At 36.9% G+C, this 26,238-nt stretch overlaps 1 long non-coding RNA gene across 1 annotated transcript in view; it reads left to right on the top strand.

Moving 5' to 3' along the window:
* The window catches only part of LOC131424628 (uncharacterized), a 559,968-nt gene extending 543,390 nt beyond the window's left edge, over positions 1 to 16,578 (top strand). Inside the window, exon 5 of the long non-coding RNA XR_009227981.1 lies at positions 15,862 to 16,578. This is a non-coding gene — a long non-coding RNA (uncharacterized LOC131424628). The remainder of the gene's footprint in view (positions 1 to 15,861) is intronic.
* The last annotated feature ends 9,660 nt before the right edge of the window (positions 16,579 to 26,238 follow it).

Genomic DNA, 26,238 nt, shown 5'->3' with positions numbered 1-26,238 from the left:
TTTGAGACAAGTCTGACTAAATTGCTGAAGCTGGTCTTGAATTTGCGATTCTCCTACTTCAGCCTCTCAAGTAGCTGGGATTACAGGTGTGCTCTATTATGCCCATTCCCATGTAGCTTACCTTGTGTATTTTTAATTTTCTTTTTTAAATTATTTAATTTATTTATTTATTGTTCATTTTCTATCTCCCCACACTAGAATTTAAATTCCATAAATGTAGGCCTATTAGTTTCCTTGGAGACTGGTGTGGGAAGGGAAAAGGCTGTCATACAAATGCCCATAAACTGGGTAGCTTGAAACAACAGAAATTTGTTCTCTAGGTTCTGGAGGCCAGAAGTTCAAAATAAAGGTGTCAGTAGGATTAGTTTCTTATGGAGATTCTGGAGGCTCTGACAGATTATAGACTCTCTCATAGCTTCCAGGGACAACCCTTGGCATTTCTTGGTCTGGGGCTTCATAAATCCAATCTCTGCCTTTGCCCTCAAAAGGCTTCTTCCATCTGTGTTTCTGAATCCTTCCTGTTTCTATCTCTTAGGAGGACATTCTTGAGGATGCCAAATGATTGAATTTAGCATTTACCCTAATTCAGGATGATCTCATCTTGAAAGACCTGAATTCTATCTGCAAAGATCCTTATTACAAATAAAACTAAGTTCATACCAGAGTGGACTTACCATTTTGTGGGCCACAGTTTCAATTCACTAAAGACACCAATTTGTGCTCTCTTCTGTGCTCTCCCCAGCACCTGAACCAGAGCCTTGAATGAAATAGGTGCTCAATATTCCATCATTGAGGACTGTGGCAGGGGTAGCTAAGTGGTAAAGATCTTGACTAGAATGTGTAAGAACTTGAATTTATTCCTTAGCACTGAAAAAATAAAACTGTTGAGTTGAATGCAATGGAAACTTATGATATGCCAGACATCTTCTCTATTCACATGTAAGTTCTTTGAAGATAAAGTCTCTGTCTCTTATGGTATTTGTACTTGTGGATTTCTTAAAATAATATTATGTATATGGCTGGCAATGAGCAAATGATAGGTATGTGAATGGGCATCCATGTCATTTGGGATCCGTGTGGATTTGGTTTATGCAAAATTCTAGTTCTTCCTTCCCTGCTTGGTAATTGTTTTAGTCAGCTTTTTAACCTCTGTGACTTAAAGATCCAACCAACACAGTTATAGGAGAAGAGGTTTATTTGGAGGCTTATAGTTTCAGAGATCTTAGTCCACAGAAGGCTGGCTCCATTCCCCGGGGGGTCAAGGTGAGGCTGAACATCATGGCAGGAGAAAGTGGTAGAGGTAAGCAGCTCACATGATGAGCAAAAAGCAAAGAGAGACTTCACTCTCTCTATATAAAATATATACCCCAATGCCACATCTTTAGGGACCCACCTCCTCCAGCCTCACCTGACCCACCTTCAGTTACCACTCGGTGAATCTCTATCAGAGGATGAATTCACTGATTGGGTTAAAACTCTTACAACTCATTCACTTCTCCTTTGAACCTTCTTGCATTGTCTCACACATGCAAGACACCTCACATCCAAACCATAACAGAAATATAACCTTTTGGAAGAAGCATTCTTGCTAACAGAGGGTAGCAGTTTTATATTTAAAAGCTCTATGCTTTGCTCAAAATTATATGAATGTATGAGACAAAAATGAAAATAAAATACACAATGTCAAGATTAGTGATAAAGTCTGTCATAAAGATAATCATAAAATATCATATTCAAATTTCATTGTATTCATGTTTTCTACTATTTCTATGCTAAAACTAATAATCTGAATATACAAAATTTAAAAATCAGAAGAATGTAAGAAGAACCATTAGAGCCTATTATCAATAATTTATCCTTTTCCCCTATGAAAATTTGCAAGTAATGCCAAAGATTCTGTTTTGTTTATTTAAATTCATATCAAGAAAAACATTCCCCAAATTGCCTATTTCCTCTGTGATCTCTATAAATTAGGAAAACTGCCCAGGGTTTTTGCTGTGAATGGTATATGGGATTGATAGAACAACTTCTTTTTTGTTATGCTATACTCACTCACCAGTTAGTTACCTAATTAGACAATAAATTTAGAGTCTGAGAACATGTTTAGGGTGACAATTCACTCATTTATTTTAGAAAAAAGCTTAGCATCACATTCTCTTGAACAAAATCTCATAGACAAAAAGAGGTAGAAAATACCTTACAGCACTTGAAATCAGGGACTAATGTCTATTTATCTGTTTTCATTTCCTTAACCTTTATATACAATATAAAACATGACATTCATACATACAATGAAATGTATATGACATATACTTCTTATATTCTTTACACCACCAGCAACCAATTCCTCTTAGACATTCATAGTAGAAGAGAAGAACCTTGAATATCATATAGAACATTTTTCAGATGGAAAATTTAGATCCAGGTTTAGGGTTAGATTTAGGGTTAGTGTTAGAAGAATTAATTCACTATTGCTCGTCATTAAACATTCACACACATTCAGGTACTGATTTGATAGCAGGGAAATAAAAGTAAATATATAGAATGAAATTGTATAAAAAGTAAAATAGAAGTAAAATTGTATAAAACTATCCATTTCTGTAATGGAAATTATCACATGTGAAATGGCTCTTCCATATATCAATTGTTATGGTTTTGATATGATGTGCCCCTCCAAAGCTCCTATGTTAATGTAGGAATATTCAAAAGTGAAGTGAATGAATTATGAGAACTGTAATTTAATCAATCTGTCCTAGTTTGAATGGACTGAATGGTACCTCGAGGCAGATGGGACAAGGCTGGAGGAGGTGATTCCCTGGTCATTTATTTGCTCTGGATAGATGTATTTTTCCTGTCACCCTTCCCTTCCTCTCTGCTTCCTGGTTGGCTGCCAGAAGGCAAGAAGCTTTCCTTCACCTCCAAGATGCTCTGCCTCATCTTGGTCCCAAAATGAATCGCTGAAACTATGAACCCAAAATAAACTCCCTCCTCTAAGTTGGTCTTGTCAAGTATTTTGGTCATAGGGTGGTAAAGCTAATCACCAATACTTACATTAAAAAAATAAAATGAACCTGTTATTAACTGACTGATGTGTTACCACGGTCACAGGCCTGATATTTTAGCTAAGTCTTTAATTCCAAAAATAGACATTCAGTATAGGTGTCATGACTTTTTAGCAAAAAATAAAAAATAAAAAAAATAATCATCCTTTGTCTCCTCAAAGCACAAAGATTTTCATAAATCAGTGTCAGACTTGTTTTTATTCCTGAATTCATAACTATATATATATTTCTATTGTAAATTCTACTATCTCTTTTTCATAATATGAATTTAGAAGATTAAAATGGAATTTTAAACACATTTAAAAGTGTTTAAAAGTGGTTTTTAGTGGTTCTTTTTCTGCTTTATATCTTGACATTTCTTTCAGTTTGGGCAATGAAATTGGTCTCATTGTTTTTCTATTTATTGCTAGTCAGTTTCACCTCTTAGATTCTAGGGGAGAAAAACAAGACACAAGATTTCTAATGAAGACATTATAAGAAATGCTTTAATTCAGACTCTAAATAAACATTTTTAAAAAGTTTTCACAAACTTTATAAATTTAAGACAAGCAATGCTTGCCTTTATTTTAAAAGCATGCCACTTTTGCCACTGAGAAACATAGAGCTATTTGAAATTCCCCAGTATTCTTGGTCTTATGAATGGAAATATTTAGTTGCATATGGTTCATAAGCATACAGACCTGTCTTTGGTTCCATGCAAAACACTCTGTTGTTTTTTTAATTTGTTTTTCACTATGACTATACAGGTTCTATAATGTTATTAAGATATATATGATGCTTTGCTGATACTGGAGTTATAGACACTAATAGAAGCTGCCAGGGAGCTGTAGTTCTTGTGAAGAAGGGTAAGGAGTCAGGAATTGTCTTCTAAGGATCAGGGGCCAGAGTTCTGTCTTGTATGCCTAAGGTTTTAATTATTCTGACCAAAGAGAATCAAAGTTGCTTGGATTCCTTAAGCACAAGAACTCTATTTTCTCCCATTTGAAGTCAATGTCCCATTGATGTGGTAATCACCTGCTTTCTTATACAGGGTTTCCTGCCATCTCACCTAGACCCAAGACCTGGCTCACTCACCTAGATTTTTGAACTCTTGCTTTTGCACTTTTGTCAGACTCAGAATTTGGTCAATTGCCTTTGTACATTTGTCTATGGGGCTGAGGAATCTTATAGCTCACCTATAAGGCTGAGCTCTTATTCCATCTCCCATAAAAAGTATCAGATGACTGTGTCGGTGAGGAAGTGAAGTATGACCTCCTCTGATTAAAACTCAAGAGAAACTTAGATGGGAGCAGAATTCAAGGCCATTCAATTATTTGCTTTAACAAGTAATAGCATCTCCACCAAAGAGCACACTGATATTATTTGGTGGTAAATTTACCAATGGAGAAGGGAGGTCTGATTGAAAGAAGACCCCAAGGCAGGTGAAAGGAGTGGTAATAAAGGAAGGAGTTGGCCCTGTATGACTGGGATTAAAAAGACTGACTGTGATAGACAGATGTAACCTGGCACCTGCCTGCTGCAGATAGGCCATCCTCACAGCTGGCTCTTGCTGGGGTTAAAATGATCGAGACAAGAATATTAAACAGGAAAAACCCTCCCAGAAGTATTTTGTGGAATCCTCAGACTTTGACATAAAAGGAACTGAGTAATCCCCATGAGTCCTGAAAGTTGGAAGCCCAAGTAGGCTCAGTCCAATTTGTGTGACATCCAGGGATTGCCTCCTTTTTTTGAGAAGAAGAGTGAACTTGGATGGGTCAGGGTGTTCCTTCAAGTTGGCAGGTGCTCACTGAAGAGAAAAGCTGATTTGTTACTGGGGCTGCACATGCCAACTGAATTACTAAGCAGACGTCGCCTTGGGGAAATACCTGCTAAAATTGAAATGATCTAGTTAGATGGATTAAACACTCATCAGTGTCAACTATTATTATATAGAGTTTTAATTTTAAAAATATGTGTAGATGATAAAAATTCAAATACGAATATATACTAGGATATAACTCTGACTCCAGATTATCAGTTATTCAGTTCCTCCACTTCAAAGGTACAACTATCATTACTAAATTCTTTTTAAAATTTCTTTGCTTGTTTTTAATTATTCATGAAAGTAGAATGTATTTGGATATATCATACATACTTGGAGTATAACTTCCCATTCTTTTGGTTATACATGATGTGGAGTTACACTGGTCATGTATTTATATGAGAACATAGGAAAGTTATGTCCAATTCAGTCCACTGTCTGTCCTATTCCTATTTCCCCCTTCCTTCCCTTCATTCCCCTTTGTCTAATCCAGTGAACTTCTATTCTTCCCTCCGCCCCATTTAATATAAGTTAGTAACTGCATATCAGAGAGAATATCCAACCTTTATTATATTCTTATATAAATTCATGGAAAGAGTCCATACATATAAAATCATGTAGAGTTACTTTGATGTATTGAATAATTATATTGATGATTTTAGAGTAGGCAAATAAAAATCCATTTGAGTATATGTATTTTTTGTTCCTGTATATTTGCTTTGTTTTAAACATCAACAGTTATTGACTTATGTCAGTCTAAGAGAAGATCTATAAATATTTCTTTTGTAATCTTGAATATCAACTTTTTCATGATTTTTAAAACTTATTTATACAAGCCATGTTCATTGTAGAAAATTTAGAAAAGATAAAAGTTTAAAAATTAATTAATTTTAATGCAACAGTCAAAACTATCAATATATTATATTCATTATATGCTATTTGTAGTTATATATTTATTGTTCACCCTCACATTTTAAAATATTCAGATAGTATTCTAACTTTATTTTATATTATTTTTCACTTAAATTTATTAAACATTTTTAATATGTTGTTTGGTATCATAAAAATTCTTTCAGAATTTTGAACATTTCAGATTATCAACTTGGGAAAAAGTTTTACATTCTGTATGTATTTTGCACATCTCTGATCTTCCATGGGGAAAAATGTGTAGAAGAAGGCTTATTGAGTTAAAGGATATTCTTGGAATTAGGATCCCAGGTGTGATGCGTAGATTCTCATAGGAGATTTACATCAAATAGGTACATTTGTGCACTCATGATGGCCCACACATGTGCCTCATTCACATGCATGGACCTATTTAATGCAAGTGCCCATTAAATTTCAATATTGGAATCAATAAAAAAAGGGCTGGAGGCACACATGTATGGCATTTTTCTGATCTTCTTGAAAAGTGTTCTTTTACCTAGCACTGTAGTAATAGCTTGAAAGAAAAGAAGGGTACCTTCAGGGCAATGCTGTTTTGAAGCTGCACCTTTGTGAATAAGAATGGATTCTTATTTAACACAGTGGCGCCACATTAGAGACTGAAGTGTCCTTAGGGTTGCCATCTCTAATGACAATGGCCAATTCTGACTTGCTAATCTTTCCTGCTTTTTTCCATTACCCTCGAGTCTGACTTTTCCATGTAAACACATTTCTTCATGTTAAATGCTGCTCTGACTAACTGCCAAAATATTAGTTCAGTGGCCCTGAACCAGGAAATTGGCTTCCTGTGCTAAATTATTTGGGGGATGGTCTCTTCAATAGTGCCTCTCTCACTCTCAAATATGCAGTTTTCAATGTCCAGAGAAAGCAGGTGAGAAAGGATTACTATCCTTTAAGTCATTTATATAGATGTATTTTATAATATCAAAATGTTCACAAATTTCTATAATTTATAGTACTGTGAATAATATAAATAAATTGATATATTCTGGGCCTTCTCAGCCTTTGTAATGTCTTGCCAAGAATAGATTTGAGAACTATAAAATGATGTTAGTTTTCCAAGATTACTGAAGGAAATATTCTGAAGCATTAGGGGTACTTTTCTAATCAAATTAATGTTCATTTTTATTTCCAAATTTATCAAGTGAATGGTAATGAGTTTAGTTGGCACCAATAAACTTATTATTTCTTTTCCAATGCAAATGAACTAAAGGGCTGGGATTTTGGCTCAGTGGTAGAGCTCTTGCCCGACATGTGTGAGGCACTGGTTTAGATTCTCAGCACCACGTATAAATAAATGAATAAAATAAAGGTCTATCAATAATTTAAGAAAAAATTAAAAATATGAACTAAAGTGATAGACTAATAATTCATCTTATAATTCAAAATTCTAAAGAATATAGATATTTAACAAATAAACATTCTGATGCATTTAACTATACTTTCAATGTTTCTGTTTTGAGTAACTAGGACATGATTTCAAGTCTCATGTTTCTCATATAAACATTGGGTAATTTCTTAAAAACTTTTAAACATTTCTATGTGAGCAACTAAAACATAGTCTGTTGGGTTTAATTATATGAGACCAGCACTTATTCAATTACTATTTTGAAAATCAGTTGGACCAAAAAGATTAAGCTCATGGTTTCCCTCCTCCAAAAAGAAGATATAAGTGTCACTAGATGGTCATGGAGCTTCTAAGTAATGGAATATATTGGTTACCTAATTTCTGCACATCACGTCACTCCTAAACTTGTGGCTTCAAAGAACAATAATATTTCATTAACTCTCATGATGTCTGTGAGTCAGGAAATCAAACAATATTAAGGGAAGATGGCTTGTCTCTCATCTGTAACATCTAAGACCTCAGCTGGAAGATTCTGAAGGTTATAGCTGAAATGCTCTGAAAGGTCATTCACTCAGATATCTGGTGGTTGATGCTGGCTATGGAGTAGATTCCATTTTCTCCCAAGATTTCTCTTTCCAAAGATTAAGTTAAGCTTCTTCATAGCATGGTGACTGTCATCCAAGAGCAGGCATCCCCAGAGAGAGAAGGCAGCTGCAGAAGCTGTCTCCCTTTGTGCCCTGCCTTGAAAACCAAAGACCACCACTGCAACCATCCTTCATTGCTGGATCAAACATAGGCCTCTTCCAAGATTCAAAGGAAAAGGACATAAATCCCACTTTTTTGTGGGAAGAATGTCAGTAATCACATGAAATAATTTGTGTATCTCTATATTAATCTTTGGAAGATGCATTCTGCTGTATCCATATATATTTTCACATATAGATTCATGTGTGTATGTATGATAAATATATAATTTTAGTTATATATATATATATAAAGAGAGAGATAATTTTAGTTTTATATATATATATATATATATATATATATATATATAGAGAGAGAGAGAGAGAGAGAGAGAGAGAGAGAGAGAGAGAGAAGCCTAAGCATAGATAAATTATTTTCTTAATAATGCAGAAACATGGTAGGAAATTGCATGCTTTTCTCTGGGGAATTCCAGATGGTAGTTGTGCAGTATGCAGTTCTAATTTTGTGCAGAGGATTGTAATGGTTTCTGTTCTTATATATTAAACTACTAAAGAGGAAAGGAGAATTATGGGATGAATGAAACAATTTCAGGTTGACTATTGTGGAGTTCAAAGTTCACACTTAACAAATGAATGCTGAGCCACTATAAGAGCAAGACCTTCTGTTAGAACTTATGGTTTATGACAATGTCACTAACCCATGTCTTGCCTTTGAGATGATTAATATTTATTGGGAAGAGGCAGGTAAATGGTAAGCTAAAACCATGAGAAATTATAAAATTAGCTGCTAATTAATAAGATAACTTAGTTTAAAGTAAAGAATACCGAGTTGGGAATCATTACATGATTCTGGTCCTGATCAGCCATGAATGCCATAGTGACCTTAAGCAAGTTATAATCTCCCTAGGTCTCAATTTTCTCACCTAGTTATAACATTTATTGAGTGCTCACTAAGATGCCAAGCATCTTACACATTTTCTCTCATTTCATACTGAAACTGAAGTGAAGCAAATTTAAGTAACTAGTCCAGGATTATGCTGTTAGCACATGGCAGATGATTCAAATCTGAGCATATGTGTGTGCTGTGTGTGTGTTCACGTGCATGATTGTGATGGGGGATACATGGTATGCCTTCCTGGTTGTGTTAAAAAGCATACACAGTAAAGTAATTAACAAAATATCTGGATGAACTATAGAACATGGTAAGCTGACAACCCAGTCACATTCTACTAAAGTGCCAATTTCTTGAGCCTACCTACCTTTATGACCATGTGAGCTGGATTTTTTGCTTCAATTCTTTACAGTGTGATAATGTCACACACACACACACACACACACACACATATCTATTACTTTCAACATGAAGCAGCAACTTTCCCATAAAAAAATCACCCACTATGTTTTATATTTGAAAAGACATGTGTTACCCATTCACTCAATCCAGCAAAGCTGTTTCTGCATGGTCCTGAGTTAGAGGAGTTTTCAAGTTGCCTTTCCATTTTTCCTCATATATTAGTAGATGTAGCACTTTTGTTGTTTGTTTTATATTAAGAAGAAACATGAATATACCTTAACAAATCCAGTTTATGATAAAATAAAAGTAATGTGTTTACTTTAAATGTGATTAGTTTTATACCTATTTTCATTTGTAATATTCATGTCAAATATCAGAGTAAAAGCTTCTTGGGGTAAGATCTTCAAGACAGATAGGCAGAGTACTACATTGGGTTTGTAGTGGATGTCTGGTATCTACCCTAACTCTTATTTGTATTAGGAAATCTTCCAGATATTTTTGGTTCTTTCTTTAGGACTCATTTTACAGATAGTGCTTTCCTGAATTTTTTGTTATACATATCTCATAATATCTTGGGACAAATGGTGTATATCTCTGATCTAAACACTACCAATCTACAATGCACCAAAGTTTATAGCTCAGTATCTGCAGCCAAATAGCTAGGTAGGTCAGCTTGGTCTTTGGATGAAAGGAGGGCATATATAAATATAAGAGGAAAATTCCAATGTTATCATTATAGGTTGTTATATAAATTATTAAGAGAATTTGTATTTCATAAGCTACTTAATTCATTTTATAATTAGGTCCTTAATAAACATTTTTAGTTGTTATGAAATAGATGATAGATTTTTCTGGATTCAATGTGGCTCTTTTATTTGTCTTGTGTCTCTTAAAGACTGAATTTTTGTTGAATGAATAAATGGACAACTGGATGGATGGACAGACAGATAGATTGGTATGTAATTATGGTATAAGCTGAGAAGCAAAGCCCAGGATATTACTTAAGATAATCTTGGTTGTCCTCTCTTGATTGAGTCTATACTATTCCACATATAGATTACATTTAAGGTTTATTTTGTAATTATCTTTTGGCTTTTATAGAAAATGTTTTTTTTTGTTTTATTATTGCTATATCTTTTTTCTTTGCTTTATTTAAAATTAAATAGGTTTAAAATGTATTAGTTTTTAAGAAATATCAGCTAACCAAGGGCAAGTCTGAATAAAGCAATATCCTATCTAGTTCAAAATAGGCATAAATTGAGTAGTAGTAGAAGAGCAATTTCACATGAACCTTCATTAATATTGTCAACAACAATATGTGAATCCATTTTTAAGTACCAGGCATGACTCTAAATTCTTTATAAGTATTAACTAATTTAATCCTCACAAACCTATAGAAGATAAGATGGTACTCTTTTTATTTTCAAGCAGCCTTAGCTTTACTGATAGACATTGATGGTAGAATTAAAATTAACCTAGGAATAATCTGGGATTATAATAAATTAATTATGTTTCCATGTATTCAGATAAATACACATTATCCCTTTACATCTAATACCAACCAATAAAAAGTATCTAAAAGAAAAGAATTGGATTTTTTTTCCACCAAAACACACTCCAGTTTAGAGGGTAAAAGTATTCTAGGTATTAGTATCATATCCAACAACTTCTTATTTTTCATGTCATGGACAGTCAGAAACTCAAAACAGGAGTGTTGCCATCAATTTATGAAAGAATGACCATTATAAAGCCAAAAGTGTTGGGAAGATATAAGTTCATAAAGGTCATTTTCTTTAATTGAATACATTTAGCTTTGTGAAAGAGTCATGATATTATCTAATTTCTGATTTCAGAGCCTGCCAATGAAAATTTCACCCAAGACTTGCCCCAGGCTTTGCACTGACATTTGGAAGCCACCAAACATCAGGCCATGACAGCTACATTTATTACTAAATTTTCTTGAAAGCGGATGCAACCTAGATTTAGTCAGCCTCTACTTTCCCCCTCCATGTACCTAGAGGCCATCCATATTTAGCAAATTATTGCATCTTTTTAAATTCTAACTCTACAACCCAGTGGGTTATAATTTTCTCTAAAGATTACAAAAGATATTGGAACAATTTTCCTTACACACCACACAACAGCCCTTCATAAATAGCCCCTTTAAATTGTTGTTTTTCTCTCAAAATTCATCTCAGAATGCCAAATTCTTCACCATTTCTCTCTGCTTCTGTATATCCATAGTCTAAAATTCTCATTCAACCTATACCTATATCACTTCTGGCTCTAAGCATTCATGTTTCAATCAATAAAATCCTTACTTGGATTAGTTAATATATATAAATATACATGCATATGGCTAGGTTTTTAGTTGGGTTTGGGCTTGGTTTTGGATTAATATTTGGTTTTCATTTAAGGGTTTTGGTTACCATTAGGGTATATGTTATAGTTTAGATATGAGGTATCTCCTAAAAGCTCACATGTGAGAAAATGAAAGAAGGTTCAGAGGATAATTGATTGGGTTATAAGAATCTTAAGCCAATCAGTGAACTAATTCCCTAGTAGGGATTAAATGAAGTGGTAGGTGTGGCTGGAGGAGGTGGGAATTGGGGTGGGGCTTTGGGGTATATGTTTTGAATCTGGAGAGGAGAGTCTCTCTCTGTACTTCCTGATCACCACTTGAGTTGCTTCCCTCTGCCACACTCTTCTACCATGTTGGAGCTGTCTATATATGGACTGAGACCTCTGAAACCGTGAGCCCTCAAATAAACTTTTCCTCCTCTACAGTTGTGCTGGTCAGGTCATTTAGTCACAGTTATTTATATATTTATATAAAAAAAACTTATATATAACATATATATATATATATATATATATATATATATATATATATAGCATTACTCAATCACAAAAGAATAATTCCGTGTAATTTAACTAATTGTGGAGTAAATTTGGGCATAATATAGGCCATAATATGATCCCAAGAATATAACAGGTACCCACAGGGAAGACCTGCTAAAACATCTAAAGAGTGAGAATTATTTTTAGCTTTAGATGTCAGATTTCATGCAAAGAAGTTATACTCACAATGCATTAGTTGTACTATTACCTGCAAATAGTAACCACATAGTTGAAGTATATTTTATATACCTCTATTGGAGTGTACTAATTACTAATTATGACTTATTTTTCTATGAAACTACTCTTGAGGGACCATCTATTATATCCTTAAAAATCAGTTGTTTAAAACAGGTTTCTCTTAAGTATCCCTTTAAAAGGTATATATTCTTTATCAGTATCTGTCTTTCACAGTTCAAGAACTTGCCACTTTCAGGAACAAGTATGCATAGCATACAAGTTTGGGCTTTCTCTTTTGCTTATGATGAAGTGAATATTCACAAAGGAACAACTAGTAACTAACTTGACTACCTGGATCGGATTTCTTCTTAGACCTGTCTCATCCCAAGAGCCTCCCCAGATTTCTACTCCTGAGCTGCATTCACAACAATTCATGGGCGGGGGCTATGGCCCAGCGGTGGCGCACTTGCCTGGCATGTGTGAGGCATTGGGTTTGATTCTCAGCACCACATATGAATAAATAGATAGATAGACAGACAGATAGATAGATAGACAGATAGATAGATAAAATAAAGATCTATCAACAATTTAAAAAATTAAAAAATAAACAACAACAATTGATCTTCAGTTTACATGAATTGGCAAAGAAAGAACTAGCTGAGTCCTGTCTTCCAAGGGGTGCCATAAAGGTTGCTCAAAGGAATGCCACATGCCATCCATATGGAAGTTCTTGAAGGATTTATATTTCCTCAGGAAAAGAAAACTTTCAAAATGACTTGAAAATAGTCAAATGTAATAATATAACTACCAGTTTCAAAGTTTGCTCCTATGGGATAATCCTCAAGAGACTCTCGGTTTCTAGCTCTATCTCATTGACAACAAATGAGAATCTTTACCAAGCCTTATGAGGAGCCTAGCATTTTGTTTGAGAATCAAAACTTTTCTGTTTGAAAACTAGGCCAAAACTCAGTTATGTATCAAAAGGGATGTGAGATAAAGAGCCTACAAGGGAAGCTACTGTATTATAAATATGTAGAACATAATAGTCTGAGGAGAAACCTCCTGATGGGCCAGAATAAATGCCAGGATGTAACACAAAACTGAAAAGAGCCCCAGTTTACACAATAATACAATGCATTATGAGCCCATGAGGATATACATCACAAAACCTCATTAAACTAGAACTCCTAAAATAAATATTGCATTTTGTTCATTAGAGAGTGCTTTCCATGAGTTATTTTTCATATTAGGTGACTTAGGGCAATCTGAAAATATATTGGGCAAAAACAGCCCATAATTGTTGTATCCTGCAAGTGCTCATGACTTGACAATTGGGTAAGGATAGATTCTAGGTTTCAATAATTTTCTTTGAGGAGAGTTAGGAAGATGAGTCTCCTCCAGTACATAACATGTCAAAAATACAGGACACTTCTAAAAGCCTTTTGGTCCAAGGCTTTGACTTGAAAAAGGGGAAAAAAGGTGTAGTGGGTGTCAAACTCTCAGCTGCTTGGAGACAAGAATCAAATTCCTGACATTGCTGTTTTAATTGACGAACATGGGAAGTTGTGGAATATAAATTCTAATTCCAGCTAATACATTATGTTCTGTCATGGTCTGTGGTAGGTCTTTTGCCCATCCTGTGACAAGTTCACTATTTGTGATTGGAGGCTAGTGGAAAGCACAGCATGTTTGAGCCTCAGCACTTGGGTGGCAGATGTGTCAGAGATAAATTGGCCAGAATGAGTATTATTAACCAGAATGCCACCCCTGTGCCCATTCTTAGATCATCTGTAATGTGGAGGGCAGCTCAGAAACAGGTCTGTTCAGGAGAGCACACGTGGAGATCTGCCGAGTTCTTCCTTATCATTTTCACTTGAAAATGAAAGGTGGCTGTTTTACAAGGATGTCAGCCTCAGATTTGAATTTTGCAGTGATTAGGTGGTTAAATGACTGTTCCCTGCTGACTGTTCATGGGTTGTTAGAGCTATACAATGTCCCTTAAAAACTTTCACAGTTGGGCTTGGGACTGTAGCTCAGTGACTAGAGAACTTGTCTAGCACATCTGAGGCACTGGGTTTGATCCTTAGCACCACATAAAAATAAACAAAATAAAGGCATGCTGTCCATCTGCAACTATTAAAAAAGAAAACAAACAAACAAACAAACAAACAAAAACTTTCACAGTAGCAAATGACTTCATCAAGCCAGCCTTGGATCATTTTTAAATAGGGGTAGCTAGAAGGGGAAGCTGTTTTAATAAAGAAGCCTAATACTCAGTTTACCCAGAGTCCAGACTATCAAAATTGTCACAATGTTCCATATTGCCCTTTCATCACCTTTCCTCCCCATCACTTTATTGACATTAGGCTTCAGGACATGGTCCCCACAATGGTGATGGTTCCTTTTATGTTTTAACCAAGATTTGTAGCAGAGCCCATAGCATACAAATGTTAGGAGAGAGAATGAAAGCAACAATTGTGTAGAGCACTAGTAGGTTGGGAAGAGCAACAGGAAAGTCATCTTGCCAGCCCAGTTTTAGTGGAATATAAAGTGTTCATACCTGTCTCACTCACTGTCCAAAAAATGAAATACCCTAAGATTAAAGAATTGCATATCTTCACTGGATCCTGTCTCTTTTAAGCTTAGCCTCTTTAGAAAGCAGCAGTAACTCTAAACAGTAATTCAGGTTCTCAAATAAAGGGGTGGGCTGTACTCCAAATTGTTTTCAATATTTTTTTCTGGTAGACTTTTAGTGATTTTCATGAAAAGGACTTGTTCCAAATATTATTACTTCATCTTTTAATATTTTAATCAACAGTAAATGATACTTTGTTCTGATACACTCCTTTCAGAGTGGCAGAAATGTTTGTGGCAGATTGCCATTCCAACCATTTATTCTGCTCCAGTAAAGCAGTACTGCTTACATTGAAACTGGTGGAATTAACTAAGCATTTTCTAAAGATGCAACAGGAAAACATGCAAAAGTAACAACCATGAAACTATATTACTTTTCAATACATATGTTTGATAATATTCCAGAAAATTTTTTGTACTTTAAATATTTTAGTAGATCAGAGCACCTATATCAATTTTTAAAACATATCTTCATAGCCTATAATGGTTATGGTTATTTGTACTTCGTGTAGTCTGTATTTTTTTTTTTTTTTGGTACTGGGGATTGAACTCAGGGGCACTCAACCACTGAGCCACATCCCTATTCCTTTTTTGGTTTTTGTTTTGTTTTGTTTTTAAGAGACAGGGTCTCACTGAGTTGTTTAGCACCTCAGTTTTACTGAGAATGGCTTTGAGTTTGCTATCTTCCTGCCTCAGCCTCCTGAGATGCTGGGATTACAGGCATGCCCCACCATGTCCCACTAGTCTGTATTTTTGTGTGTGTGTGTGTGGGGGGGGATTTTGTAGCAAAATCATCTGGGTTCAAATTCTAAGAAGACTGCCGAGAAAAGAAGTTTAAATAGAGAGAAGGAGAAATGGAGGGAGGAAGGAGAGTAGGATTGGAGGGAAAAGATGGGTAGGAAGAAGAAAGGAAGGTGGGAGGAAAGAAGAAAGCCCTCAAGTTCTTGAAGGGTTGGTTATCTTACAAATGCACTAAAGGTTCCCTTCATCTCTAGAGAGTAAAGAGAGAACTGCAACGTGATGAAACAGGAGTATGCCTCACTAAAAGCGGAATTTCCTGAGTTGGAAAAGCATTACAAACTGGAAAAAGTGGGAAAGAGAGTCTGCAAAATCTATCCACAGAGATTTAAAAGGTACTGAATGTGTTAAGGCATGAAAGTGGATTTGTGACTTCCATAGTTTACTCCACAGTATTAAGTTAACACTCCTATAGTCTCCTGAGTCCAGACAAACTCCTTGGGAGGAAAGCAGAAGCTCCCAGAATACTTTAGGAAGCTGCCTGAAGGTGTCCTGTGGTATAGGTTTTAAAAGTTTCTTCCACAGATATGTCAGCATAGTAATGTGTCACTTGGCCCCAGGTGACCTTCCCTCCCTGAGTTTCCTGATTTGCTGTTCATTTTATTGCTTGCCTTAGCCTGACATAATAGTCCCTGGGGCACAGTATAAGTGCTTCTAGGGCACTCAACTAACTGCATAGTTGTTGCTGGGCGATTAAGATCTGTGGATGCTATAAAGTGGCAGTGTTTAAAATTCTGCAACATCATCCTTAGGGGTTGGGGGCAAGTAGAACAACAAAGGATCCGAGTCTTAAACCAGACCCAGGAAAGAGCTCAGCTTCAAGTGAGTTGGCCCATTCTTCTGTGCTATAGTGAGATTGTGGGGCCTTTCAAGAAAGGTAGAATAGGTGTGTGCAGGGGCTGGGCAGCTCTTTGGGCAGAAATGGCCTCAACTGTAGGTGAAAGTCCTCTTCACTGTGATACAGTCAGCCTTAATAACAAGCTAAAAACATGGTTCAGAAAAGAAAATGTGGGTCAAAGGGAAGTGCAGAGCTTTCAGAAGGTGAGTGAGAGGTATTTTTGATATTAGAGTGGCTGGGTTCGTTGATGCAATGGCTGTTGTTGGCAGGATGCAGAAGGTCCAAGAGCCCCTCTAGGGACTTGGCCTAGTCACCTCAGCCAAACTCTGAATCAATACTCCACCTCTCACTGACTTTCCCTCCTGAGAAAAAATGTTTCCCTCTCAGGGTCTTAGTGTCCTCATTTATAAAAATGGATAGTAATAATTCTTCCCCACAGAAAACTACATCTTTTTCTTCTGTACATTGAACCTCTCCCTCCCTAATTGGCACTTTGCCATGAGAATCAAAACATACTCAAGTACCATGTGTTTAAAACAATCAGAACCAAAACCTCACCCTCACCTACCTTTTCCTCTACATTAGTGTTTCTTTTGACATTTTGAGTTGGGTAATTCTTCTCCTCCTCCTCTTCTTTTTTTCTATTTTGAGATGGCTTTAAACCCTTGGTGTCAAGTAATTCCCCTGCCTCAGCTTCCTACTAGCAAATAGTTGGGACTGCAGGCATGTACCACCACTCCCAGGGCTGGGTAACTCATTTGGGGGATGTTCTGCACATTGTAGAAGGCTGAGAAGTATTCCTGGCCTTTACTTGTGAGAATACTGCCCCTCCCATCAAAATTTCTTTGGACATTGATAAATGTCCCCTAGGGGGCATAAAATGCTCTCCAATGACAGCCCCTGTTTTAATTCTTGTACCATTGCTCATCTTCTAGCAAAACCACAATTCTCCAGTTATGACTATTCTCATTGGCCCTATTTCCTTTGTTCCCTCTCAGACTGAACCTATTCTACTATGTCTCTTGTCCCCATGCCACTGATAAACTGGTCCTTATTTAGATGAACAACAAGCTTAATATCTCTAAACATAATGGATTTTTCAATCCTTCTCTTCCTTGAACTCTTAGCAGAATCCAGTGCTTTAGAATCCCTGCCCTGGAATATTCCCCTGGTTTGTCTAAAGCTGTGCTGTCTTGACCCATTCTGTGATGTCTGGGACACAGGCGACAGCTGGACTTCCTCTTCATTTGGACCTGCCATCCTCCAGGATACTAGCTCAGACTCATCTAAGTGCTCATGAAAATGTTTTCATCAGCCAAAAGGGATACCTCACAGAGCACACTAAGCTTCTGCTGATAGCTCATCTGCTAGCAACCTTTTGGCCAATGCCTGAGTTATGTGGAAGGAGTCCAGGTCTAGACGGGGAAGGGAACAACTTGGCATGACTGCTTAGGGGGCTCTGTGGGTTCATTCTACACTGAATCTGCTAAAAACTACAAACAAGCAAAACTCCCAGTCATTTAAAGCCTGTAGAAATGGTCCTAAGGATAACCAGCAAATGAAGAAACACCAACTTAAAAACATCTATGCAGATTCAGTAAGAAAAGTGGGATTCTGTGGTATTTAAGCTAATACCTCTCGCTCCCACTCCTTTCCCAGATCATGAGGTAGAGGCTCTGCTCTAGATTGGTGTTGCCAAAAATATAGAGCTCCTCTCCTGACACCCATATCTCCCAGCCAGAGGGATTTCTTTCTGGGAAGAGCATATTTCAGCATTTCTCATCCTGCTCTCCCCACCCCTGCCTTACTTGTGATAAGAGTAAGCTGCTGGAGAGCTGTTGGGGTGCTCCCTTCTTACACCCATCCCTCAACCATTGAATGGAGGCCCAGCCTTGGCAATAGCCTGCTGAAAACATTGAGGCCCTTGTCATCCTTGCCCAAGCTCCTGAAATGGTGGTTCCACAGCAGGTTCTGCCTCCTGCCTGTCATCCCTTCCAAATAAGTTTACTTTCTCTGTCTCCCAGTCACCCTGAGAGAGGCTTGCCATTATCTTCACCTCCATCTCCAGTGCTTTAGATTATATTTTTTCCCCTTGGGAAAGAAACAGTTCATAAAACAAATAGTTCCACATCTCTTTCCATAGAAATTGTCTTCATCTGAAACAATCAATAAAATACCACTATGGAAAGCAGTATGGAGATTCCTCAGGAAACCGCCATTTGACCCAGTTATCCTACTCCTCAGTCTATACCCAAAGGACTTAAAATCAGCGTACTATAGAACGAAGCCACATCAATGTTCATAGCAGCTCAATTCACAATAGCTAAACTGTGGAAGCCCTTCAATAGTTGAATGGATAAAGAAACTGTATTATATGTACACAATGGAATATTACTCAGCATTAAATGAGAATAAAATTATGACATTTGCAGGTAAATGGATGGAGTTGGAGAATATCATGCTAACCAAAGTAAGCCAATCCCTAAAAACCAAAGGCTGAGTGTTCTCTCTGATAAGTGGATGCTGATCCATAAAGGGGAGGAAGGAGGCATGGGAAAAAAATGGAGGAACTCTGATTGGGCAAAGGGGAAGGAGGGTGGAGAGGGTGCATGGGGCAGGAAACAAGGTGGAATGAGATAGACATCATTACCCTAGATGCATGTATAGCTGCACATATGGTGTGATGCTACATGGTGTTTGATAAGAGAAATGAAAAGTTGTGCTGCAGTTGTGTACAATTAATCAAAATGCATTCTGCTTTCATATATACCTAATTAAAATAAATAAATTAATAAAAAAGAATAGTAGGAACTGTGGTAAAAGGCAATTGAGAGGAAAGCTGAGATAGAGGCTAAATTGCATATTAGTTTGCAGGGGAGAGCTGGGAGGAGCCCTGCCCAGGACACAACAAATACTGAACACTGACTTCTGAACTGTGCCATCAAAGGAGCCACAGTTTGATTGTTTTAGATTGTAGAAGGATTGATGCCCTCCGAGCTTTGTTGAAAACAATGCAGCAATTCTCCATCAATTAGTGGAGCTTAACAGCTGAATGTGATCTAGGAGAGAGAACCCTACCAGTATCAATCTCAAGCCAGGTGTCTGTGGATATACCCAAAATATGCCTTCTTAGTGAGCAAACTCAGAACCTTAACACTTAAATAATCCATTCACTAGATAAAAACACAATCAAATAATGTCAAGTGCAGGGTGGTAGGGGGGAGGACACCAAATTGCTTCAATATATTACCTATAACATCTAGTATATAATGGAAAATGAATAGGCATGGAAAGAAACAAGGGAGCATAACCATACACAGGAGAAAAGAACCAGACACAGAAACTGCTTAGCAGAGTGGCGAGATGCTGAATTAGACAGGCATTGAGGCTTGTTAAAGCAAAAAAAAAAAAAAGCTGTTATATCCCCTAAGTGTTGAAGTCTCTCAAGTCATAGGTCTACCTATTTTATTCAAAGCCCATCTTTCTATATCCAGGTTCAATTTCCTACGTGCCTACAAGACTGACACATTTTACCATCAATTTGGTCTTCCCTCTGAGCTCCAGCACTAAACATCACTCAGCCTTTTTGAAATCTCCGTTCATATGTCTCAAAGGCACCTCTGAGTACGGCCAAAAATCACCTCCTTCTATCCCACCGTGTTCCCAGTTTCAGTGAAAGGCAGCATTAGAAATCTAGTTGCGAAATCAAAACTCTGAGAGAAGGCTTTAACATTTCCCTTCTTCTGACACTACCCTGCCATATTCAAAACCAAGACTTTTTAAATAATGGGTAGTTTTCTCTCACCTTCAACCCCCAATATCTTGTCTAATCTGTCTTCATCTCTATCCTGGGTCACTGCAAAAAGTCTCTTAAGGGGCATCCAAATTTGAAAAACTGTTGTCCAATCTTTATGTTGTATCCAAAAAAAAAAGAATCTTTGAAATTGAATTCTAATCATATTGTATACCCCTCTCCTTCATGGAGACCATGGGAAAGAAGCCTATACTATCAGCGATGCTTGGTTTACTGCTAACAACCTCTAAGCCTGCTGTATCTGTTGCCTCCTGAAGTTCCACAATAAAGCTTAGGCCCTACACAGCACAAGTACGCTCCACTCTTTATCTGCCTTTTTAAACTTTTGTCCCAGAAAGGTGCTACCAAGGGGCTTCTCTTTTAAAAAATGCCTCTTCATCCTATGCTCAGTCTCTCTTCTGGACTTCTCCCAAAGGGCTGTGCCTCACCCTTTGTCTTTGGATCCTCTTGTGAGTAGCAAGACCTTCTTTGATCTTACCCAAGGACTATTGTCATGAGTCTCAACATCAGATCCAGACAGTTGTTCATCCTGTCACAGTGAGATCCCCAGGATACCCTCTCCTGATCATCTTAAAATCCTTCCCTGGCTTCCCCATTCCATTTACTTTTACTGTAAGTCCACACTCCTTGGCTTGGCCCAGAACATTCTCTATGACCCAGGCCCACCTTACGGCATCCCTTCATTTCTTCACATGTTAGCCATGCTCCTCACTGCCTAGGGACACAATGCTGGTACACCCTCTGCTCTCCTTGAGCCTCGATACGGCCAGACAACCCAGTTTATTATTAGTCTTCATAACTTTACTCAAAGTTGCTTTCCCAAAAAGTCCTTCCCTGACACCTCACCACAGTCCTCCAGATGGGTCAGATGGATTTTTTTCTTTATTCCTCTTATTTTGGTTTAAACTTTCTATATATTTATGTAACTATTGGGTAAACTTTTATCTCCTTCACTAGATTATGATCACAGTGAGGGAAGGGGCTTTATATGCTTTGTTTACCACTGTATTTTCAGTGCCTAGGCCATTGAATACCTCCCAGTAGGTACTCTGATAAGTGTATGTTGAGTATGGAATTAAAAAGCAGCCCCTTAACCAAATAACATATATAATTTTGAAGAGCAGAAAATACTCTATTAATTATAATAGATTAGGTTCTGCTTTAATAATCCCAACTACCATACAAACTCATAAATTTTAGAGGCTTAAACAACAAGGTTTATTTCTTGCTCACTGTGCATTCCCTTTGCCCTTATCAGGATATTCTAACTTTCCTTTGAGACCTAGGCTGATGGAAGACCCAGGCTACTGCTTGCAACATTGTCTTTTTTTAGTGTCAAGAATGGTTTCACATGGGTAATTAAATGCCCCATCCAGGTAAAGAAGTACTTCATCTCTATATACAATCCAATGACCGGAACCAGTCTTATGGTTCTACCTTCTGTAAAGGGGCCAGGAAAATGTAATTCTGTCACACACCAAGAAGAAAAGAAGAATCAGTTGTGTGTGACCATTAGAAGTCTTCCCACTGACATACTAGTATAGAGTTGTATGTAATTAAAGTTAAAGCAGAATTTGAAGGGTTGAGAGAAAAATTCAAGAGGGCATGATAATTGAATTGGGCCAAAGGATGCAATTTAGATAGTAGGGGTGAAAAAACATTTCCAGTAGAAGAGATGGCTTGAATGTAATTTGAAGGATATTTGTGAACTTGTGGCCAGGGCACAATGAGGTGTGACCAGCCTTGCTGAAGCAAAGGGTGTGTTGAGGGACCATAGGAAATAACATTTGAGTGAAAGATTTGACTATTAGCTGTCCATGCTTCTATATTAAATATTTTGTTTGTAAGGAAGAGGTATCCTTCACTCAATTGCATTTTATCCATCTTTTTGTGACAATGCTGGAAATAAATCCAGGATCTCACTAGGCAAACGCTCTACCACTTTGAGCTACATCCCCAGCCTGTTTCTCTTTTAAAATGTTATCAATTGCTTTTCTCCCAGGCTGTATTGGGAAGAAAGTCTACAAAGAACTGGAACTGACTTTAAAAATAGGAAGCTGCTTTAATCCATCTTCTCAACTGACTGTTCACCCATGAGCAGGTAACACTAGTGCCCCTGCCAGCATGTGAGTCAGTGTCTCTAATCTCACCTTTAATTGTTACTTATAGAGACTTAACTGAGTGGACAGACCCTGAGCAATGTTATAAAGTGAAAGATAGTGTAGAGTAACAGGTGGTATAAAACCCTGGATGAAATCGAAGGGTGCTATTCAGTAAATCTGTCCCTAGAAACTAGTAGCACTCAGATAATGCAGTATAACCTTTTTTCTTCCCTGTTATATATGTTAGTTGTACTGGTATTGGAAAAGGAAGAGGCATGTTATTACAATTTCATAAATAGGAACCAGATATTTGGAAGAAAATTAGGGTAGAATAAAATTATTTTGTTAAACCTAAATTGTAATGAAGTATTGACTACAGAGAAACCATTAATGGAGAAGGTTATGCCATGCTTAAAATGCCCTCAGTTCATTGATTCTTAGAGGAAGCATAATGAAGGGGCTGAGTATGGTCTCTCGAGCCAGGCAGGCTTCTGTGGTTCAAACTGAAACTTTATGTGACCTTGAGGAACTTATTTATTTTCATATAGGGATTCCTCACTGCTATGGACTGAATTGTGTTCCCTAAAAAAATTGTATGCTAAAGCCCCATTCTTAGTGAAACTGTTTGGAAAAGGACTATTTAGGAGATAATATGGTTGAACAGGATCATAAAAACAGGGTCTTAATCCAATATGATTGGTGGTTTTTTAAGAAGGGGTAGGGAGACCATCTCTCTTTGCACTTATTTTCACCCAGGCAAGGTCTTGTGAGGATGCAATGAGATGGTGGCCATCTGTACTCTGAAATAGAAATAAGTAAGTCCTCATTAGAACCTGCCCATGCTGGCACCCAAGAAAAAAATGTCTCTTGTTTAAGCCAGCCAGTCTATGGTATCTTGTTATGGCAGCTGGAGCTAAATAACACTCCCACCTAGAAAACAGGGGTAATCAGTGAGCTTTTAAAATGATGCTTGGTATAGAAGGTGCTTACAGATATAGCTAATATTATTTATTTTACTTTCTTTCCACCCATAATCCTTCCTTTGATAACATCATACTTACAGATTTTACTCTTCAAGTCAGACAGACCTGGATTGGATTATGGGTTCTGCCTCTTATAAACTGCATGATCATGTGCAAATTTCTAACTTCTTTAAGCTTCAGTTTTTATGTTTGTAAATGTAGATAAAGCAGTGCTATCTGCCTCTTAGGGTTGTTGTGAGGATTAAAGGAGATGCACATTGTCAAATATACCTGGCAGGTAGTGAGCATTTCTATGTGCTATTTATTGTCATCTTTAGAAATTTGCAAAGCTTCCTTACTTAAAATATCTAAATTTAAAAAGTGGCCTCTCCAGAAAATCTTGAACTACTTAGAGGAGCAAGTAATAACAATTTCTCCTCAAATTTGGAACTCTAAAAATGTCCTTTCCAATTTATTTTTACCTTTATTTTGTCATTACAAGATACATGCTTTCTGCATTTTTACTTTTGTTTAATATGTATCCTTAATGTCTCTCTTCATCATGATGTCATTGCTATATTGTAGATTCTAAAGAGAGGGGGGCCATTCCCTTAAAGGCATTTTGTTTACAATAGTAGAATTATATCTGGGTACAATGGCACACACCTGTAATCCCTGCAGCTCGGAAGGCTAAGGCAGGGACATCACAAGTTCAAAGCCAGCCTCAGCAATTTGGCAAGGCCCTAAGAAACTCAATGAGACCCTGTCTCTAAATAAAATATTTAAAAAGGTCTGCTGATGTGGCTTAGTGGTTAAGTGCCCCTGAGTTCAATACCCAGTACCAAAAAATAAATAAAAAATAAGAAGAAATAGAATTATAAAACTGAATGTGACTTCTCCTTTTACAATGAATCTGAGAGCTAGAGAGTAAGATTTTCTTACAGTGATTGAGTGGCAAACCTAGAAACCAAAATCCAGTATCACAGCCTGATTATTATTTCACAATGTAAAGTCAGGAATCTATAAATATAGTGTTGAACAATTGGTGGTCATAAATAGTCTTAAGCTTATGTGTAGACAAAATGGTAATTTTTGCAGCAGTACTTCTCAAACTTTAATGAAGAATCACACCCGAAAATCACATTAAAATGTAGATTATTATTCAGGAAGTACAGAATGGGACCTGGATTTCTGCATTTCCATCAGAACCATGATGCTGAATCTGCTGGTTCCTAGACCACCCTTTGAGGTTTTAGTGACTTTGAAGTTATTTTTATTTTTATTTTTTTCTATTCTTTGTTTTGTTTTATGTGTCCATTTCAGTATTTACTAATATGCATTCCAGATGTAAGGGTTTTTAAAAATTACAAATGGGGAAAATTTAAAAGCCAACTTGACAAGACTCAGATTGCACACATTTTAAACTTAAAGGCTTCAGTTAGTTTCTCCATATGTTGTGCATTCCTAAATCATTCATAATGGCTTTATCTTCTATCATCCCTTTTTCTTCATATGAGAAAGTATGCTCCTTTGATTTCTTCTTCTTTTGTCTCTGTCCTCCATGACACATTAAATCAATTCATCCTTCCTGAAAAGCTCTCCTTGTTTTCTGACTTAGGTGGCCTTGAGTTTCCACTTCTTTCTTTACTTTTCTCCCCAAGCCATGCCTGAATCCTGTTCTCTGACATTTTCCCATCTCTCTTACTCTCCTTGGGAAATCCTATCCACCTCCTCAGATTCAGTCATCAGTTTAGCCCTTGACAGTCCCTCTCCCATCATTATCTTTCATCCTGAAGGCTTTCCCAAGTTTTAAACTTGTGTACCCAAGGCTTGGTATTTATCACCTGCCAGACATTCAGACTCAACTTGTTTAAAATCAGAGTCCTCATATTCATTTCCAGACTTTATTTATAACTCCTACTTAGCTCCAGACCCCTACCAACAACCACTGGATTATTTTTCTCTATTGAAACTTCCAAAGACTCTGTTTACTGTGGAATAAATATAAGGTGTCTTCCTTTCCTTTCCTTTCCTTCCCTTTCCTTTCCTTTCCTTTCCCCTTCCTTCCTCCCTTCCTTCCTTCCTTCCTTCCTTCCTTCCTTCAAAAACCTTCTCTCTGCAACCCTTTTTGTACCTAAACCGTCTATTGCTTTAAAATATGTGTCTGACTTCTTCTGAGTCCTTCTGTATTTCCTGAACACAGATTGAAATTCCATCTTCCATGCCAGGTTCACACTGAATCAAAATCTCTTACATCACTCTTGTTCAAATGCTGCCTCTTTCCCAAAACCTACATGAAGTGCTGCTTCCTTTGTGTTATTTTCTTTATTCTCTTTCCTGCCCATGGTTGCTCCCTCCTCTGCCTTGCTCTAGGACATATCCTGTGCTGTTCAGATGGCACTTCTCACTGTGCTCTATATTCTAGATCTAATCAAAGATCTGCTACTATCTAGACTTGGGACTCCATATCTTCTCAGTTGTTATCCAAAACACCACCCACAGCAGTTATTGTGAGTAACAGAATTTTACTGAAAGTTCTAGGGGTGTGTGTGGGGAAGGGGGTTGCTAATTATAGCACAAGAAGAAATTAACTGAAATTTGCATGATGCAATGAGTTCTAAGCCATTTGTCTGGCCTTCCATGATCAAGTACATTCTAGACATGGGGCCTTCATACTTCCTTTCCCATCTCTTCTCCCATGGTCAAATTACTACTTTTTCTTTTCCTTCTCTTCTTCCTCCTTTGTTCTGTTTTTTTTTTTTTTTTTTTTTTGTATTGGGGATTGAACTCAGGGATGATTTCCCACTGAGCTATATCCCCAGATCCCCATCCTTATTTTGTATTTTATTTAGAAACAG

The sequence above is a fragment of the Marmota monax genome, unplaced genomic scaffold (genome assembly GCF_021218885.2).
Source record: "Marmota monax isolate L192 unplaced genomic scaffold, Marmota_monax_Labrador192_F-V1.1 WCK01_AAM20220418_F8-fsc00037, whole genome shotgun sequence".
NCBI lineage: Eukaryota > Metazoa > Chordata > Mammalia > Rodentia > Sciuridae > Marmota > Marmota monax.
The sequence above is the reverse complement of the archived record's forward strand: the minus strand, read 5'-3'. Positions and strand labels throughout refer to the sequence as shown.